Genomic DNA, 19,363 nt, shown 5'->3' with positions numbered 1-19,363 from the left:
TGTTTCAATATGTGAAAAGTAACTTGGTGAACATGTATGAGTTCTATTTCTAAGTCAATAAAAATAGGGACTGCAGGGATCTCAACTTTCTTACAGTTCACATCAGCGCAACCTGAGAAGTCATCACTTGGTAAAATTTGAAGATATCGATCTTTCTCATTAAAAAAGAACTGTCATGCAGAAAATAAAATGCTAACCAAAGAAGTAGGAGCAGTAGAGCTCTCAAAAAAGAATACGTTTGATTGTTGGGAAATGTTCTTTTTCACTGGCGGATTTGGTCCCAGGTCATTAACCTTGGCAACTGATTGGGTAAGGGTTAAATGGTGGAGAATGCAGGCTCATGATTAAGACTGCAGAGTCAAGACAGGACTGTCAAATGGCATCTTGTCCAGGCAAGATATTTGAGCAATGGAACATTAAAACAAGTCAATCAAATCCAATAAAACCAGACAGATCCCTTAGTTAAAAGGATGCATACATAAAACATTTTGGCCTTGTGGCTAAAGGAAAATATGGTAGGTACCAAGCAAGGGAGTATTAAGTGATACCCTGGTCTCTGGCAGCCATTAGACTGATTTGTTAATTTGAATGCTGCTTACCAGCCACGTGTGTCAACTCACCCAGGATTTGTTTTTGTTTTTTTTGCTGCCTTCCCCAGAGTGTAAAAAGGAGGGAATTGTCAAGCACGTGAAGGCTGAAAGACATCATTGTAGGCTGGGTTTTTATTGTGCAATGGCTCACATGTTGTGCAGGCCTGCAGCTGGTGCAAAATGCCATGGCGAGGCTCCTTACGGGGTCCTCACCGCGAGATCATATAACACCAGTGTTAAAACAGCTGCACTGGCTCTGGCTGGAGTATCGGATCAGGTTCAAGGTGCTGGTTTTGACCTTTAAAGCCTTACATGGTTTGGAACCATCGTACCTGCAAGACCGCCTCTCCTGGTATGCCTCCCAGAGAGCCTTACGATCTGCGAATAGTAATTTACTGGTGGTCCCTGGCCTGAAGAATGTGTGGCTGTCCTCAACGAGGGCCAGGGCTTTTTCAGCCCTCGCCCCGTCCTGGTGGAATAGTCTTCCTGGTGACATCAGGGCCCTGCGGGACCTTAGGGAATTCCACAGGGCCTGTAAAATGGAGCTATTCCGCCGGACCTATAATTGAGGACAGCCACAAGAAGAAGATCCATCTTTACTGGCCTCCCCATCACGCCTATCTCGCCCCCTTTTGAAATCTGGGGGCTGTTCAGCTAATATTTATCGCTGTGGCACCTAGGGTAGTTACGGCCAACTGAGTAGGGTTTTAATGGTTTTAATAATTATGGTTTTAAGGATGTTTTAGATGTAGTCTAAATGTAATCTGTTTTTAATTATTGTTATCCGCCCTGAGCCTGGCTTGCTGGGGATGAGGGCAGATTATAAATTTGAATTTTAAAAAATAAAAATAAATAAATGTATTCAGCCAGCTCAAGAACAGCTGGAAACCAGGGCCTTTTCCAAGGAGAACAAGAGACTTATTCTTTCAAGGACAATTATGATAGGGCAAGAATTCTGTTCAGTTCAGAAACAGCAGTAAATGAAGGGCTCCTCAAAGACCAAGACCTTCTGGAAGTCCATAAATCCAATCTGCTTGTGGAAACGAAAAATACTGCAGCCATACAGGGAAAGCAGAACAATTAATCAATGCTGGTAATAGGGAAACATAAGATTTTACAATCTGCTGCTATACCATGGGTGTGGTGAATGGTATTAAGTGTCCTTGGAACAAATATATGCATAGGCAAGGCTAAATTAAAAAGGTAATTAGATGAACACTTATGGAACATTAAGAATAATAACACTAGGGCAAGAGTAAATAGGCATTGGCTAGAGTATTCCAAATCTACCAAATCTGTTTTCCCCCTCCTTGAGCTATGGAATGCCCCCATTAGGTATAATAAAACAAAGTAAAACAATTGTACTAATCAGATGTGTGCATTTAGGATATTAGTTATTTGTTTATTTGATTTTAAGCCGCTCTTTCCCAGCCGAAGCCAGCCTCAGAGCATCTTACAACTGGTTAAAGACACTCTAAAATCAATCCAGTTTCATACATATGACAACAAAACCATAAAAACCCAGACACCCATTTCACAGCGGTGAATAACAATACATAAATACCAAGCAGCAAAAACATTGACTTACTATTTGTGGGGAGATAGCACGGAGGGGAGGCGGAGGGGGGCCTCTCATCAACAGATAGATCTGGGTGTCATCAGGGTACTGGTGACATCCCAGCCCAAAACACTGGAGAGAGAATTGCCCCCTCAGGGACTCCACATGCCAATGGGCTCCGTGGTGACATCCTCTCTTCTTGCACCATTCTCTGTCTCCAGCCCTGGAAAAGGAGACCAGCCACTTCAAGGCTTCAGAATGAAGGGCAAGCACATACCCATTTGTTCATCCCAATTGGATAGGCAGCAAAACAAAATTATGGGTGAACATGGTTTTCCCATCACAATCAATGTAAATGCCACCCAACCATAACAACCCTGAACAAGACGCATAATATTCAAAAATACAAGCAACAATATTTGTAACATGTTATTATTTGTAACTTGTTATTATTTGTAACATGTTGCTTGATCACTTTGTTGTTGTTGTGTGTGTGTTTTCTAAGAAGGATTTTATGGTTCCAAGTGCATTAGGATTGTGGATTGATTGATTTAAAATATTTATGATTTTTTTTGTAGTCTACTTTGCATTGGTACTGGGTGATATCACCGTCTTTTGGAGACTTCCTGAAATCCAATTTGGCCTTAAAGTATGCACTCTATAGCAAGAGCAATGGGTTGGATCCAACCAGCTATACCCGTTGCTGAAAATGGGTGGAGTGGTCTCCTTTGACCACCCAAAAAGGTTATGCTGGGCACCACGGGACCTACATGGTTAAAAGCCACATGGCACGAGGGCTGTAGTGAGGAAGAGAATTAGGTGAGGTGGCGCAAAAAGGGTGGCATTAGTTTGGCTGCCAGCTCCAGCACAGAAAGAGGAAATACGAGGAGGAAATATCCTTAAGTGTGCATCTCAGAGGTTCTACTATAACCGCATGGAGCTGAACCTTTCCAGCGGAGGATCCATTTGTTTGGTTCAGCATGCTGGGAAATATGCTATGGAATGAGCTAGAGTCGATGCTACAGGGCAAACAGAAGCAATCCATTTTGCTCACACGGTTTTTGGCAGCCTATATGTAGAAGGGCTGATACTGCTTCAATGCTAGAAACACACTTCCCTGCAAACAGTAGCTGCTGTTCGCCAAAAGATTCTGACAGTGTGCCGGAAGGCCTTAAGCCTCCTGTACGGCCGTTCTCAATACTAAAAGAAGTAGCGTAGGTCTAGTTTGGAGACAAACGAAATGCTTAGAGACCAATTAGCAGGGAAATCATACCGCAATAATTTATGAAAGGCTGCTGTTCTGTCTCGTCTCATCCTCTGCTAGAGAACGTTTGCGTTCCAGCAGGCTGCAAATTCAATCCTTCATTAATAATGGAAAGATGCTTACTTAGTGGGATGCTCACTGGCAAAAATGACATGTGCCTGAAGGGTCCAGAAAGCTCAGTTCTGACAAGCAATGCAAATGTACCCACCTTGTGAGCAGAAGCAAGAGGGAGGGTGTGGGAGGGAGAGAGAGCCGAGTCCTATTTTTCCCTTACAGTTTTGTAAACGACTGCAATTACAAATAGAGTTTATATTTCAAAAGCTGTCCCTCAAGATGCCATAGTAAGGGGACACAGAGGCTCTGTATCTGTGCATGCACGTCGGACACAGAGACAAGATAGATTCTGATGAGTTCTACTCCCAAGAGTATGAAGTGTTTGAGGCCAGTTCTTATGTCTTATGTACAAGCCAGATGCTTCTTCTTTTTTCCCTTATGGGTATTCAGAAATACTATTTAGCAAGAGGAGGAGGAGGAGAAGAGTTGGTTTTAATATGCTGACTTTCTCTACCACTTAAGGAAGAATCAAACCGGCTTACAATCACCTTCCCTTCCCCTTCCCACAACAGACACCTTGAGAGGTAGGTGGGGCTGAGAGAGCTGTGACTAGCCCAAGGTCACCCAGCTGGCTTCATGTGGAGGAGTGGGGGAACCAACCCGGTTCACCAGATTAGCGTCCACCACTCATGGGGAGGAGTGGGGAATCAAACTCGGTTCTCCAGATCAGACTCCACAGTTCTTAACCACCACTCTTAACTACTACACCACGCTGGCTTTGGAGACCACCTTCTGAAATTGCCATTTTCTTCTCCAAATTAGAGTCCATCACACCAAACCACCACTGTTAACCACTACACTACACTGTCTCTCCATTGTCAGGTCCCTTTTTGCCACTGGCGGGGGGGTTTTAGGGCAGAGCCTGAGGAGGGTGGGGTTTGGGGAGGGACTTCAACGCCATAGAGTCCAATGACCAAAGCAGCCATTTTCTCCAGGTGAACTGATCTCTGTCAGCTGGAGATCAGTTGTAAAAGCAGAAGATCTCCAGCTAGTACAGTTGGCAACCCTAAGCAAGGCACATTCAGCGCTTCTCCTGGAGAAGTCCAGAAGACTCAAGCTTGGGGCATCCCCGGACATCTTTATGTTATTGGTCTGGAAATGTTCTCTGCATCATGTTGCACTTTTAATTACTTCCAGTTGAACTGGAGTTGGGTCACATACAGCTTCCACATCTTTTAGTTCCTTCATCTGTACCCTTTCTCCTCTCTACATCACTACGACCCATGGGTAGATTGATAAAACATTTAGACAACAAGTAATCTTGGTTGCTTCCACATGGAGGTTTTGCTTCAGTTTGGCATTCAAAGTAGAGTAAATTTGTTGGGGTTCATCCACATGATGCCCCCCCCCCACAATTATCCCTTTTCTGGGTTTCCCCCGGCTTTGTTCCAGTTTTTCTGAAAGCTGGTCTGACAGATGTATTGGGAAGCATCACAATCAAAGCAAGTTTTCACACCATGTGGACAGGAAGGTGTGTATTTTAGAAGGTCCCACTCATATTAGTACCATTTTCCTTGCCTCATCCCCCTCCATGGCCACCATTCCCCCCCATGCAACCCGATAGCTTTCTTTCAGCTTGATACAATCATCTGCATTGGTTTGACTTGGGGGAAAATACCAGATAATTCAGAACTCCTAAATCCTGAGAGAAATGTGTGATTGGTATGATAGGATGCTAGGCAAATGGTCTGGAATGTAGGAAACTCGCTTCATTTAACTCCCACTGGTGTTGTTTTATGGTTGAATTTCATTTTATCGTCTTTAGCCAAGCTCTTCGCTTCAGTGTCTCAAAGGACTGACTTATTATTTGTGACTTCCCTTTCATCATGTAGACTATGTGACTGTGGATCTAGGGGTAAAAAAAATAGGGAAGTGTAAGTGAAGTTTTAGAGTGATCATTGAGAAATATAAAGAGAGGGCCATTTTCCATGTCAAGACATTCAAGATATATAGATCATTCAGATGTATCAGATTCATAATTCTTTCACATAGGAAAGGGTTATTGTTTCCAGAACTTACAATATGGCACATTATTCTCCCTTATGGAATTCACAAGTGCCTCTCCTCATGTATTTTGGGAAGGATAACAATGTCCTCATTGGTTTTATGACTCCTTCCACCCTCCCCAATGATTGCAAGCATGCCTTCTGGTTTTGCATCTGTGCAACTGGCTCTTCGGAAGAGTGGCGAGCATATTGCAAGGTTGCTAGGTTCACCGATGCACTTTAAACAATGGCCTTGGTAATGGCTGTACAGCTGTTGAACACAGCCAAAATCTGTGCTTCCTTGTTTCATGCAGCATATAGCCCAAATAAGTAACAAAGCAACATCTGTTTGAAAGTCTAGCTTTCCCTGGGGTATATTCTATCTTTGAATGGTTGCTGCTGGATCATGAAAACATTTTATTCATTCTGTGGAGTCCCTCTGTGGTCTTGCCCGCATGCCTCTCATTCTTTATTTAGCTATTTTCTTGTTATGTTTGCAAATATGTGTTAGAAAGAACCCATGGAAAAAAAATGTTTTCTTTGTGTACAAATTATTTAAAAGAGAACTTTTTAAAAGTTAGGAAAATGTTCTTTATCTGGTCTCTATTGCACATCTGTTCTGGTCCAAACATTGTGGAGTAATTTGTCAGCTTTTTTCATGTCTACTACATGTTAAGCACTTATCTGGGGATCTAGGGGCGGGACATTCTTTTGTGATGTCATAAGGCTAAATCACATAAGCACATGGGCTTTATTAATCACAAGTACATGACTTTTTAGAAGGAGTGGGACTTGGGAAGCCACTTTTGACTACTGAGAAAAATTCTTTTTGGATGGAGAGTAGATGATGTGAAAGGTCTACCAGCGGGAATGGATTTGATGGGTCATTCACTCATGTAATCTTTGCTTAATACTATAGTTCATGCATGGTGCCAGCATGGTGAAGTGGTTAAGAGCGGTGGTTTGGAGAGGTGGACTCTAATCTGGAGAAGGGGGTTTGATTCCCCACTCCTCCACATGAGCAGCAGACTCTAATCTGGTGAACCAGGTTGGTTTCCTACACATGAAGCCAGCTGGCTGACCTTGGGCTAGTCACAGCTCTCTTAGAGCTCTCTCAGCCCCATCTACCTCACAGGGTGTCTGTTGTGGGGAGGGGGAGGGAAGGAGATTATAAACCAGTCTGATTCTTCCTTAAGTGGTAGAGAAAGTCAGTATATAAAAACCAACTTTTATTCTTCTTCAAATGTAAGAGAAACTAGTCGTTTATGCATGGGAGTTTTACCTGAGGTTCGTTGCTTGCTGGACCCACACTTTTCTGTTGGGAATCTATGCACTAAGAGTCTCCAAGCTCGAATCAAGAAGCATTTGAGTCCCCGCCCCTTCAAATGCTGCTTTGTAATTGGCTGTAGTGAGACAGAAGCCCCCTGAACCCCCCCCAAATGTAGCTATCTTGGGGGGGGGGACCTAAACCTTGTTTTTAAAAGCCTTTTTCTGCTCGCAAAGAACTCTGAGGAAGCAGGAAGCATTTGAATCTCCGCCCCTAGACACAGTGCTTTGTAATTGGCTGTAATGCTTGCTGTGAGTGAAAGAAACCAAGCTTCCATGTCCTGCACTTTGCCTTATGCATGGGGAGTTCACCTGGGCTGAGCTCAGGGGAGATGGAAAAAGCAGGTTAATAGAGGAATGGGAAGTCCCGGGATTTGTGAGGGCTGACTGTGAGGTTATCTCTAATGGCCGGAAAACTCACGCATAACTCTAAGGAACAACTGAGACAGATGGGGAACGAGCGTGAGTGAAAGTACTCATGCATAAACGACCTACAGTACCTGTCCATGCCTACACAATGAAAAATGGTACATTACCCCAAATCACTAATTAATTTGCCAAAAGGTGGGAAATGTGTAACCCACTAATGGAAGGCAACCAGCAAAGTTCTGCATTTTGCATTTTCTTCCCATCACTAGGAATTCTTTTTATCCCTTACCCTCTTCTCCAGCCCTGTCCATAATCCTCTGTAGGCAGATCACATCATTTTCAAGTAGTTCTAAACGTACAGTACATGAAGAGTTCTATTTTCTGTTTCTCCCTATTTATGCGTGCCAATTCCTTTGTATCGTTGGATCTTTTATGCCTTGGGTGGAAGGAGGAGGCTTTAGCCTCACAATATTCTCATTTATTTTATTTTATTTTTTAAAAAGCTCAACAATCCCATTGATTAAAAACATTTGCAATAAAATTCACGCAAGTCATTCAGTTCCCATGAATGACTTTTGAAAATGAATAGGATATTCCCATGACACTAATGAGCAGAAACTGCCTCTCAAAAGCGTCTCAAAGCAAAATAAATATTCCGAGGTGATTTGCTATTTTAAATGTTGGAGAAAACTACCCTTGCAAGCCAAGCCACTTGACAATTTTGCCTGTTAATTCATTCTAGTATTTGCAGTGATGCATGGTATTCTTTGGAGATAAGATTCTTTGGAGAAGCCATCGTATAGTGTTTCAGGTTTTGGAACTGGTGCTGAAAAGACTGCCGAGCTTCTTTTTGACAAGCAAATTCCACAGCAGCTGGGACATATGCTGTTTTGAAAATACTCCAGTCTCTTATGTCTGTTACCAAGCTCTTTCAGTGATTTGCTGCAGTTTCTAGGGTTTTCAACATGGTCATCGTTTTGTGTGGTTTCCTCCTTGCTGTTGTGGCCACAGATACTGGGCTACCAATCTTGGCCCTTTTTGCTGTGGAAAAGTAAGGGGAAAGGCATATGTCCACAACAAAAGGAGCGAGAGAAACTTACTTTTCCAATATAAACACTATGAATTCAGACAAAATGTCAGAATATTATAATGTTACAATGCCATAGCTATCAATTTAAAAACAAAACAAGAAAGTTCTCAGGGGGCAGGGGGGTAGAGGAAACAGTAAGGGACTGGGGCAAGGGAAACAAAGGTGATCTAAGGACCCATTTTCCCCAAAACATCACAACAAAATGGGAAAGGTAGCAGGAAAGACAGGGAAAACCCAAGAGGTATACATAAACCTCAAGATCCTGTAGGGAAACTGGGGAAAACCAGCATGGTGTAGTGGTTTAAAACCATGGTTTGGAGCGGTGGCCTCTAATCTGGTGAACTGGATTTCTTTCCCCACTCCTACAAATGAAGTCGGCTGGGTGACCTTGGGCTGGACACACACTTTCAGCCCCACCTACCTCACAGGGTGTCTGTTGTGGGGAGGGGAAGGGAAAGTGATTGTAAGCCGGTTTGATTCTCCCTTAAATGGTAGAGAAAGTCGGCATATAAAAACCAGCTCTTCTTTTTCTTCCCAGTAGAATTTCAGCTGGGAATAAATAACCCATATATAAATGACCTCTGTTTCCTCTTTTCTTTCTGCACATCTTTATCTACTATATTTTAATCTGTCTCTTCCTTCAAGAGCTCAGGGAACTATACTGGTTTCCCCCCTTTTCCTGTTTTATCTTCACTAAAACCCTAGGAGTTAGGTAAAGCTGAGGGAGAGAGTGATCGGCCCAAGGGCAACCCCTCACAGCTGAGCACCAATTTGAAAACTGGTCTCCTCAGTCATAGTCCAATTCTCTTACCACTACTCCACAGAAATGTCTCCATTTAGATTTCAGAAAACCTATATTGATGTACTTATTTAGACTACTGATCTCCTTTATCCCTATTAATCAGGGCAGGATTTAATCAATGTATCACTTGGTTAAGTCTCTTCCAATCGTTCACAGTCAGCTAATAGGTAGTTCACTGTCAGTGAGCCATTGAAGCACTGGGAATTTGAGGAGAATACTTTTGATAACGCAATAGCCGAGCAAACCAGAATAAAGAATAAAGCAGTAACACACACACACACAAATGGCATCACATCTTCACACATATTGGATTTGTGGTCTCGATTTATGTTACCTAGCTGAGCAAACGTTTCTGTACAAGACACCCAAACCTCTGAACGGATGTTGAATTGTAACAGTCAGAAATAATATCCTAATTCATATGCAGCTAAAGTAGTCAAATCTTCTGGCCACTGGTATATAGAATGGAAATGGTAGCTTTTCCTGCATTTCAACCACAAGCGGAGCATGTGAAATTGATGCCCAATGATAGCATTCTACTAACGCGGGATGTAGTACAATAAGGCATTTACATTGGAAAAACTGACAGTCATTGCTTCTACTAAGTTTATTTGCACACAGTCCAGAAACCCACAATGATTGAGCAATCCCACATTCATGTGCACCAGTGAACTCATGCTACTTCCACATCTCCAGCAGTTTGCAGTAAAGCTCTTTTTTTATAAAGTTTTAAAGAGGTCCAATGTCACTGAAATATTGACTTTAAAAAACAGACAAAGAGTTTTCACTGGCAGTAGAAACCTCTTGTTTCCTGCCTGTTTCTCCCCTATTTGTATGTTCAGTTGTGAGCTCACAAACTGATGGAATTACCAAATTTCCTGTAGTATTCTGGAAGAGCTTAAGCTCTTCTTTGGAATCAGAGAAGGTTGATCATTCTTCTCTCAGATACGGACTCACTCATTTCAGCATGGTGTAGTGGTTAAGAGCGGTGGAGCCAGAGTGGTGTAGTGGTTAAGAGCTGTGGACTCTAATCTGGAAAACTGGGTTTGACTCTCCACTCCTCCACATGAAGCCAGCTGGGTGACCTTGGGCTAGTAATGGTTCTCTGAACTCTCTCAGTCCCTCCTACCTCACAAGGTATCTGTTGTGGGGAAGGGAAGATGATTGTAAGTCGTTTTGGTTCTCCTTAAGAAGTAGAGAAAATTGGCATATAAAAACCAACCCTCCTCCTCCTTCTTCCACTTCTTCTTCTTCCAGTATTGCTGTTTGCCTTGGTATCTGGGAAAATATGAGCCAAAGCTGTTTCTGAAGGGCAAAATATTTTAACATGGTAAGTACTTTTAGTTCTGGATTATTTAATAATTTTAAAAATGATTTTATCTTCTTGTGATCGATTGTAATGGCCTTTAGCTCTAAGCAATAAATGTCATTGTACTTTTGGACTGATGGACTTCACAAGTAGGATAGGGGAGAGTGAGGTTGCTTGCTTGCTTTGTAACCACTTTTTTGTAGGGAGGGGCAGTGTGGCAATGCATTTTCTCTGTTGGCATATTCCAAGTGTAGAAGCTGCCATCTTACCTATTCAGAAATTAGTTTTCTGTGTCCCTGCAAAGGTACACAAAATGTCATCTTCCAATTATCGTACTTCCTACTGCAGCTACTGTTCTGTTTCTACTGTCACATGAACGCATGAAACGTCCTTATATTGAGTCAAACCATTAATCTAGCAATGTCAGTATTGTCTCTCTGGCAGCTCCCCAGAATCTCAGGCACCGTCTTTTGCATCACCCCGTTATTGGTCCTTTAACTAGAAATGCCTGGGATTGAAACTGGAATCTTCTGCATGCAATGTGAGCCACAAGAGTGCCAACTGACCTGAGAAATTACAGTGGCTTGGGGATTGTATGCATTTTGGAGCTCTGTAGCTAGAGAAAGGGAAATTGGGGTTATGGCCCAATACATGTAGCAGAGGCGCTTTGAGGGATATGAAATCGGAAAAGAAAAGAAGGAAAGCTTCTTGAAGCATAGCAGATGATTGACCATGATGGTATGCAAGTCAGTTAGAGGAAGAAGAGAAAGTGTGGAATACATTACACCTAATATTACTAAAAGAGCCCTGTGGCGCAGAGTGGTAAGCTGCAGTACTGCAGTCCAAGCTCTGCTCACGACATGAGTTCGATCCCAATGGAAGTTGGTTTCAGGTAGCTGGCTCAAGGTTGACTCAGCCTTCCATCCTTCCGAGGTCGGTAAGATGAGTACCCAGCTTACTGAAGGTAAAGGGAAGATGACTGGGGAAGGCACTGGCAAACCACCCCATAAACAAAGTCTGCCTAGTAAACTTCGGGATATGACGTCACCCCATGGGTCAGGAATGTCTCAGTGCTTGCACAGGGGACCTTTACCTTTTTAATATTACTAAAGTATGTCTGACAATCTAAAACAGTGGTGGTCAAACATAAGGCCCAAGGCCGGATCCGGCCCCTTGAGAGCTCTTATCTGGCCTGCGAGCCAGCTGAAGCAGCCACCTCGTACCTCTCAATCTGGGCTTGCAGAGCATGGCCCGGCCCAACCAAGTGACATTTATGTCCTATCCGGCCCTCATAACAAGTGAGTTTGACAACCCTGATCTAATAGATGCATGTCAACTTTAGTGTGCATCTCAAAAATGACAGCAGGCTTAGGACCCATTATAGCAATAGTAACTTTCTTTTCCAAGGTTACTTCTTGTGTGTGTGAGTGATTGAGTGAAGTCCATCTCCTGGCCCCTGTGGCTCAGGAGCTTCCTTTGCCCTTCCACCTTTTCTAGAGAAGGAAGACACTGACTTTGAAGTGGCTATTTGAGGAGCCTGGGCGCCTCATTGATTCAGGGAAGGGAGCAAGCAAACTTGATAGGCTTGCTCCTCCTCGGGAATGGCACTTGTCGTTTGGAGCTGCCCATTCTCCCATCCCTGTATTTGGTGCGGTGGGATTAGCTGGTCCCTTTAGGGTCAAGCAGGACTCTTTCAGATTGGCAGTGAAATGGTTCTTTTTCTCCTGCATCATTTCGCCACTTGCCAGGATGGGGCATACTCATGTCAATCGGCTTGATCTCATTGGAAGTTGATAAAAACAAGGCAGAACTGTTCAGATACATGATAACAGATGCAAGAACTAGGGCTGTTGATTCGGTTCGGCCTGAACTGAAAATCAGCCGAATTTCCCCTGATTTGGTGGTTTTTAGTTCAGGACGAACCGAACTCAAAAATGGCAGGAAAAGGGGGGGCGAATTCAGCGAGTTCGGGAGTTCACGAATAAATCCGGCCAATTCGGGGCCGTCAGTAAGCAGCATAACCTTCAGTAAGCAGCATTCTCCTCCCCGGGCCAATCGGTGGCCAAGCTGGGTCTTCTTCTAGCCAATCAGTCAGGATTGAGTACTGGAGGAATCAGCTGATGTGCGGCCCGGCTGGGGAGAGAGAGAGAGAGGGAAATCCTTGTGTGTGTGCGGGGGTGCTTGTGCACATTTGCTCCTTTCCGTGGCTGCAGGGGGCGCATTTTTGGGGTACAAACCCCAAACTTTCAGGGGATATTCAGACAAGCCTTCTTAAGAGACCACCCAAGTTTTGTAAACATTGGGTCAGGGGGTCCCGAGATATGGGCTCTCCCTTTTTCTTTCCATGGCTGCAGGGGGCACATTTTTGGGTGTGCCGACCCCAAACTTTCAGCGGAGCATCAGACAAGGCTTCTTAAGATACCCCCCAAGTTTTGTAAACATTGGGTCAGGGGGTCCTTTTTTTCCTCTCCCCCCTTTTCCTCTCCCCCCTTTTCCATTTCCGTGGCTGCAGGGGGCGCTTTTTTGGGGGTGCAGCCCCCAAACTTTTATCATAGCTTCAGACAATCCTTCTTAAGAGACCACCCAAGTTTTGTAAAGATGGGTTCAGTGGGGGCAGAAATATCGGCTCCCCCCTTTTCTCTTTCCGTGGCTTCAGGGGGCACATTTTTGGGTGTGCCGACCCCAAACTTTCAGCGGAGCTTCTGACAAGGCTTCTTAAGAGACCACCCAAGTTTTGTAAACATTGGGTCAGGACCCCCCGATTTATGGGCTTTCCCCTTTCCCCTATTGGGATGAATGGATCACCCTCGAGAGATGCATACATATGGATCTCATATTGGATACAAATGGAATCATATTGGATTACCCAGCCTCCCAGCCCCTCCTGATGGAACAGAAGACAGCCACAGTAAGACCCCTTTGGGGGCTTTAATCTGTAATTTTTCTTTTCTGTGTGTGTGTGTGTGGGGGAAAGCAGAGTCTGTGTGTGTGGGGGGAGGGAGCAGTTTTTGTGGGTGGGGGGGAAGCCAAAGGGGGCTTTTGCCGGTTCTGCCTGGGATGTGTGTTCCCCCTCCAGTCTCTCTCTCCCTGGTTTGAGGGGGGGCTTCATTTTTATGTCTTCAGGTTTTCCCTCATTCATAAGATCAGTTAGGTTATTTTGATGCTTGCTCAAAACTGGTTTTCAAATGGTGACTTAAAGAATGCATCTGCCTGGTCCCAAGTCCAATGCAAAAGGAGAAATTCCACCCCCTCCTGCTCATTACGCATAGCTAGCTGCCTCTGTCCCTTTCCATGGTTTGCAAACTCCCAGGTGTCAGGTGTTGCTTTGCACTGTTGCAAAGGTGTTGCATTGCGTGCTTGTGTTGCTTTGCAGTTGTATTGTTTTGCAAAATTCTTACACCTGCCCCACTCTTTGCATGTTTGCAAAGGTGTTGCTTTGCAGTTGTGTTGCTTTGCAAAGTTCTTAGCACCTGCCCGGCCCTTGCTCTCATCAGCTGTTTGTCGGGGCTGGGAGCTTTGTGCATGGGCGGCAAGCTCTGCCCAGAGATGCACATTAAGGGTGGGGGGACCCCTTTCAGGGCCCATATCTCAGCCCCCCCTGACCCAATCTTTACAAAACTTGGGGGGTCTGGCAAGAAGGGTCCTTTGAAGCTCCTCTGAAAGTTTGGGACCTCTACCCCCAAAAATGCCCCCCCCAGAGCCGCGGAAAGGCGCAGTTGTGTTTTTAATGGCTTTATTCGGACGAATTTTTTCCCCGAACTTTGAATTCCCGCCGAATTGCACGGACCCGAAGTGGGGGAGTTCGGACTTCGGTATATCCCGAATCTAAACGGGCCGAATTCAGCCGAATCCGAACTATACCGAATTTTTTTTAATTCAACAGCCCTAGCAAGAACGATAATTGCTTTCAACTGGAAATCAGAAGTTATACCATCAATAGACAATTGGCTTGAAAAATTAGCAGAATGTGCAGTGATGGCAAAGCTGATGAACATTGTGAATAAAAGATTGATGGAAGAATTCCAGAAGAATTGGAAATTGTACTATGATTATGTAACAAACTAAGGCCAATTATTCACGGACTTGTTTACTGCTGTCTTGCGGCGGGGTGAAAAAAAACGAATGTAAAATGTTTATTCATGGACGCAAATCATCTCTGTTAAGCCCGATGTTGGTTTGGTTATTCATGAAGCAAAGCCCACAGTATTCAACAACGGTTGGGTCAGTCCCCTGTTGTTGAAGCCCTAACGTCATTGGTGATGCCCGCCTCCACCTCCGCCCCAACTCCGCCCATCTCTGTGCGGGGGGGGGGATGTACTAAAACGAATGACAGGCTAGCCCATTAGAAATAATGGGAGTGTCTGCACAGCACATTTGAAATAATAGGAGCCTGGATTGCCCATAGACTTGCATTGGCTACATTGAAATACATTACAGCACAAAAAGAGTTGCAAAGAAAATGTGGAATGGATTTTCCAGCAAGGTCTCTAAACCCAGATACAATACTCTGGGACTGGACTGACAGCCCCCTCCCCAGTGGATTTACAGCCTTTGGGATTAGCACAAATGTCCCAGAGCTGGATTGACAGCCCACCAAGTGGATTGACAGCTCCTGGGACTAGCAGAAGTGTTTTAGGGCTGGATTGACAAGTGTCCCAGGCCTAGATTGACAGCTCCCCAAGCGGATTGGGGGGGCTGTCAATGTAGCCCTGGGACAGTTGTGGTAGTCCCAGGGGCTGTCAATCCACTTGGGGGGCTGTCAATCCAGGCCTAAAACCCTTCTTCTAGTCCCAGGGGCTGTCAATTATCTTGGGGATTGACAGCCCCTGAACTGAAGCATTGCTAAGTATTAACATGACACATTAAGCAGTACAGAGATTACATAATAAGATCTTTCTACAATAAGCTATTCACAGCAACATAAACCACAGTCCTTAATCATTTATCCAGGTAAGTTTGTGAACCATTTTGATGGTGCAACCAACTCATGGTGACCCCAACCATGGTGCATTGAAAAGAGAGGAACACAGGTGGTTTGCCATTACCTTCCTCTGTGTAGCAGCCCCAGTCTTCCTTAGTGGTCTCCCATCCAAGTACCAACCATGGCCAACCCTACTTAGTTCCCAAGCTCTGATGAGCTCAGGCTAAGTTGGGCTATCCAGGCTGCTATTCTGTGGCAGAAGGGAGCAGAAAAGTCACACACTTAGGACAGAAATCCTTCTGTCAGTGGAGATTTTGGGTAGGATCCAAGCCAAAGCACGTATGAGTCTCTGTGCAATGTCTCTTTAAATGTGAATTCAGTAAGGTGAAACGTGCCGAGTCCCGTAAATAAAAATGTCAATCCTGAATCTTTGTAATGTTATTCCCTCCTGCATTTCTACTCAACAAGCTATGAAGAGGTTAACATACAGTGTTATCGTGAACACAGAGCAGCAATAAAAAGAAAGCCTTAACCCAAAATTTAAAAAAGTCCATAATCTATACAATTTTCATTTTGGAAAATGGAGAGACAAGGATATGAAATGATTCCATCTTGATATTAGCATTGCACAGTCTGATCTGATATAAAAACAGCAGCTGGAACCAACTCCTATAATTGAAAGACATGCGAGGAGTGGATAAACTCTTGGTATCTTTCCCTGTTGAATTTCAATACACAGCTAGAGCCGAATATCTTTCAAAGATCCATTTATTATCCTCTAAGATTAGCCAACCTTATTTGCTGTGTTCCCATGAAACTGAACCAAGGGGGAAGAAATAAAATAAATGTATTATTGAGGACACTGAAAAAAATACAGGATCTCACAGCAGATGGGTGGATGTTTACTGTCGTCCCATAGGCTGGGACATTTTATTTGCATTCCTCCTTCTTAGTAATAGCTGAAAAGCCCAAGTTTAATTTTGTTATTACTGAGGAATGATATTAACACAATCCGAAACAGCATGGGCTAGGATCTAGGAAGCCATTTTCGAATGGCCACTCGGCAATGAAATATTGCTGGGTGGTCTTTTGCCAATCACTTTCTCTCTGCCTAAGCTACCGCACAAGATTCTTGTGAGGGTAAAATAGAGGAGATTCCCACTGGGGAAACAGATGGGGTATCAATATCCCATGCAGATCCCTACTAGGCAGAAAAACAAGGTATAAATGTCTAAAATAAATTGATAAATCAGAATTACACCCTCTATGCCCATTGACCTCAATGGGGTTAGCAGGGTATAACTCTGTTTAGGATTGCACTGTAAATTACTACAGTGTGGCACCTATAGAGTGAATTGTGGGGTCTGAACTGGTGGTAACTGTCAAAAAATGTGTGTATGTGTCATCAAGTAGGTGACTCTATGAATGAAAGACCTCCAAAATGTCCTATCATTAACAACCTTGCTCAGGTCTTGTAAACTGAGGGCTGTGGCTTCTTTTATTGAGTCAATCCATCTCATGGGTGGTCCTCCTCTTTTCCTACTGCTTTCAACTTTTCCTAGCATTATTTTCTTTTCCGGTGACTCTTGTCTGTTTGTAATGTGACCAAAGTATGAAAGCCCCAGTTTAGTCATTTTAGCTTCAAGGGAGAATTCAGGCTTGATTTGATCTGGAACATACTCTTTGTGGTGGCCCATGGTATCCTTAAAACTCTCCTCCAACACCACATTTCAAATGAATCCATTTTCTTCCTCTCCATTTTCTTCTGTCCAGCTTTCACATCCATCCATAGTAATGAGGAATACCACATAATGAATTATCTTGATCTTGGTTGCCAGTGACACAACCTTACACTTAAGAATCTTTTCTAGCTCCTTCATGGCTGCTCTTCCCAGTCTCAATCTCCTACTGATTTCTTGGTCGCAGTCTCCCTTTTGGTGGTTGATTGAGCCAACGGATAGAAAATCTTTAACAATTTCAATTTCTTCTTTGTCAACCTTAAAATTGTGCAAACCCTCAGTTGTCTTTTTGATGTTCAGCTGTAATCCTGCTTTGGCACTTCCTCCTTCAATATTCATCAGTAGACATTTCAAATCTTTGTCCATTTTTCCAGTAATAGTAAAATTAAAGAGGCCTTATAATTATAGCAGATGAAAATCTGGATTCCATGAGTGGCAGCACTGAAAAAGTCAAATTCCATGTTGTGAATTACAAGAAAAGGAAACAAAAAATAAAATTGTTCCTACAAGTAATGCCTTTATATAAACCTATAGTGCAGTGGATTTTGTAACCATCTACACAAGTCTGGTTGTGTGAGTGTGTTAAGTGCCGTCAAGTCGCTTCTGACTCATGGCGACCCTATGAATGAAAGTCCTCCAAAATGTCCTGTCTTTGACAGCCTTGCTCAGATCTTGTAAATTGAGGGCTGTGGCTTCCTTTATTGAGTTGATCCATCTCTTGTTGGGTCTTCCTCTTTTCCTGCTGCCCTCAACTTTTCCTAGCATGACTGTCTTTTCCAGTGACTCTTGTCATCTCATGATGTGACCAAAATATGATAGCCTCAGTTAAGTCATTGTAGCTTCTAGGGTCAGTTTAGGCTTGATTTGATCTATAGCCCACTGAATTGTTTTTTGGCAGTCCACGGTATCCGTAACGCTCTCCTCCAACACCACATTTCAAAGGAATCTATTTTCTTCCTATCAGAACAAGTCTGGTTAGGCCAACTCAAAATGGATTTTGTAAAGCTGGGAAAAGTGCAGAAAAGAGCGACCCAAGTGGTCAAGAGGTTGATGAACCTTCCCTCTGAAGAAAGGTTAAAGCATTGAGAGACTTTTGGGGAAAATTTGATTAAGGGAAGATATAGACAAGGGTTGTACAATTATGTGTAGTTTTGAAGAAGTTAGTAGAGAGCGAGGCGAACTCTGATGGTCAGAAACGGCATGCATAATCTAAACAAAGACCCAAAGTAATCGGAGTGGTGGACTATATGGCATTATACCCTATTTAAATCCTTCCCCATCCCAAACCCTGCCCTGCTCAGGCTCCACCCCCAAAATCTCCAGGTATTTCCCAACTCAGAGCTGGCAACCCTGGCTTACCTACTGCTGTGATTTGGTAAGTGACCTACAACCCCAGGGTTTGAGCGGAGGAGAGAGAACACTTCTTCAGACTCCAGAGTTCTGACAACTGAAACACATTCCCCCCCCCCCTCCGGCTTGCTGCTCTTTGCAAAGAGTGAGAAAATAATTCTTTTTATGATGTTTGCTCTTGAGAAAAGGCTTCCAGACAAAAGTGGCCGGCGAGCAGATGGGGGCAGATGCTCTTTTAAATATTCAGAAGCATTGGAACGACTCATCTTGGAGCCCATCAAGGAAATAAAAGTCTGGCAACAGAGTTATTGCTGTATGACCCTGTTAGCGGAGTGTCAAGAACAAACTGAAGCCTGCATGTTTTTCAGATCGGCAGTGCCTGAGGCCGTCTATGAGACGGCAAACAGAATCCCAGAAGGTATACTTCTTGAGAAATGGGAACCGTTCTCTTTCTGATGAGGTGATCTGATGTGAGAGGAGGGTTACTTCTATGCTGGACCGTTCAGTCATGCAAAGATTAGGAAGAATTTTCTAACAGTTAGAGCAGTTCCTCAGTGGAACAGACTTCCTCGGGAGGACAAACAGACTTCCTCGGGAGGTGGTAAGTGCTCCTTCCCTGGAGGCTTTTAAGCAGAGACTAGATAGCCATCTGTCAGCAATGCTGATTCTATGACCTTAGGCAGTTCATGAGAGGGAGGGCATCTCGAGCATCTTCAGGGCATGGAGTAGGGGGTCACAGGGTGTATGTGGGGGAGGTAGTTGTGGATTTCCTGCATTGTGCAGGGAGTTGGACTAGATGACCCTGGTGGTTCCTTCCAACTCTATGATTCTATGAGATCACCAAGGGAGGGTTTCACTTCTGGACCCCCAGTTATTTCTAATGTAGCTGTGTGAGGGGAGGCAATTTGAGAGAAGGCTGTGGTGCTGGGGAAGGAGAATTTCCCTT

This window comes from Euleptes europaea, chromosome 16 (assembly GCF_029931775.1).
Source record: "Euleptes europaea isolate rEulEur1 chromosome 16, rEulEur1.hap1, whole genome shotgun sequence".
Classification (NCBI taxonomy): Eukaryota; Metazoa; Chordata; class Lepidosauria; order Squamata; family Sphaerodactylidae; genus Euleptes; species Euleptes europaea.
This window is presented reverse-complemented; position numbering follows the sequence as displayed.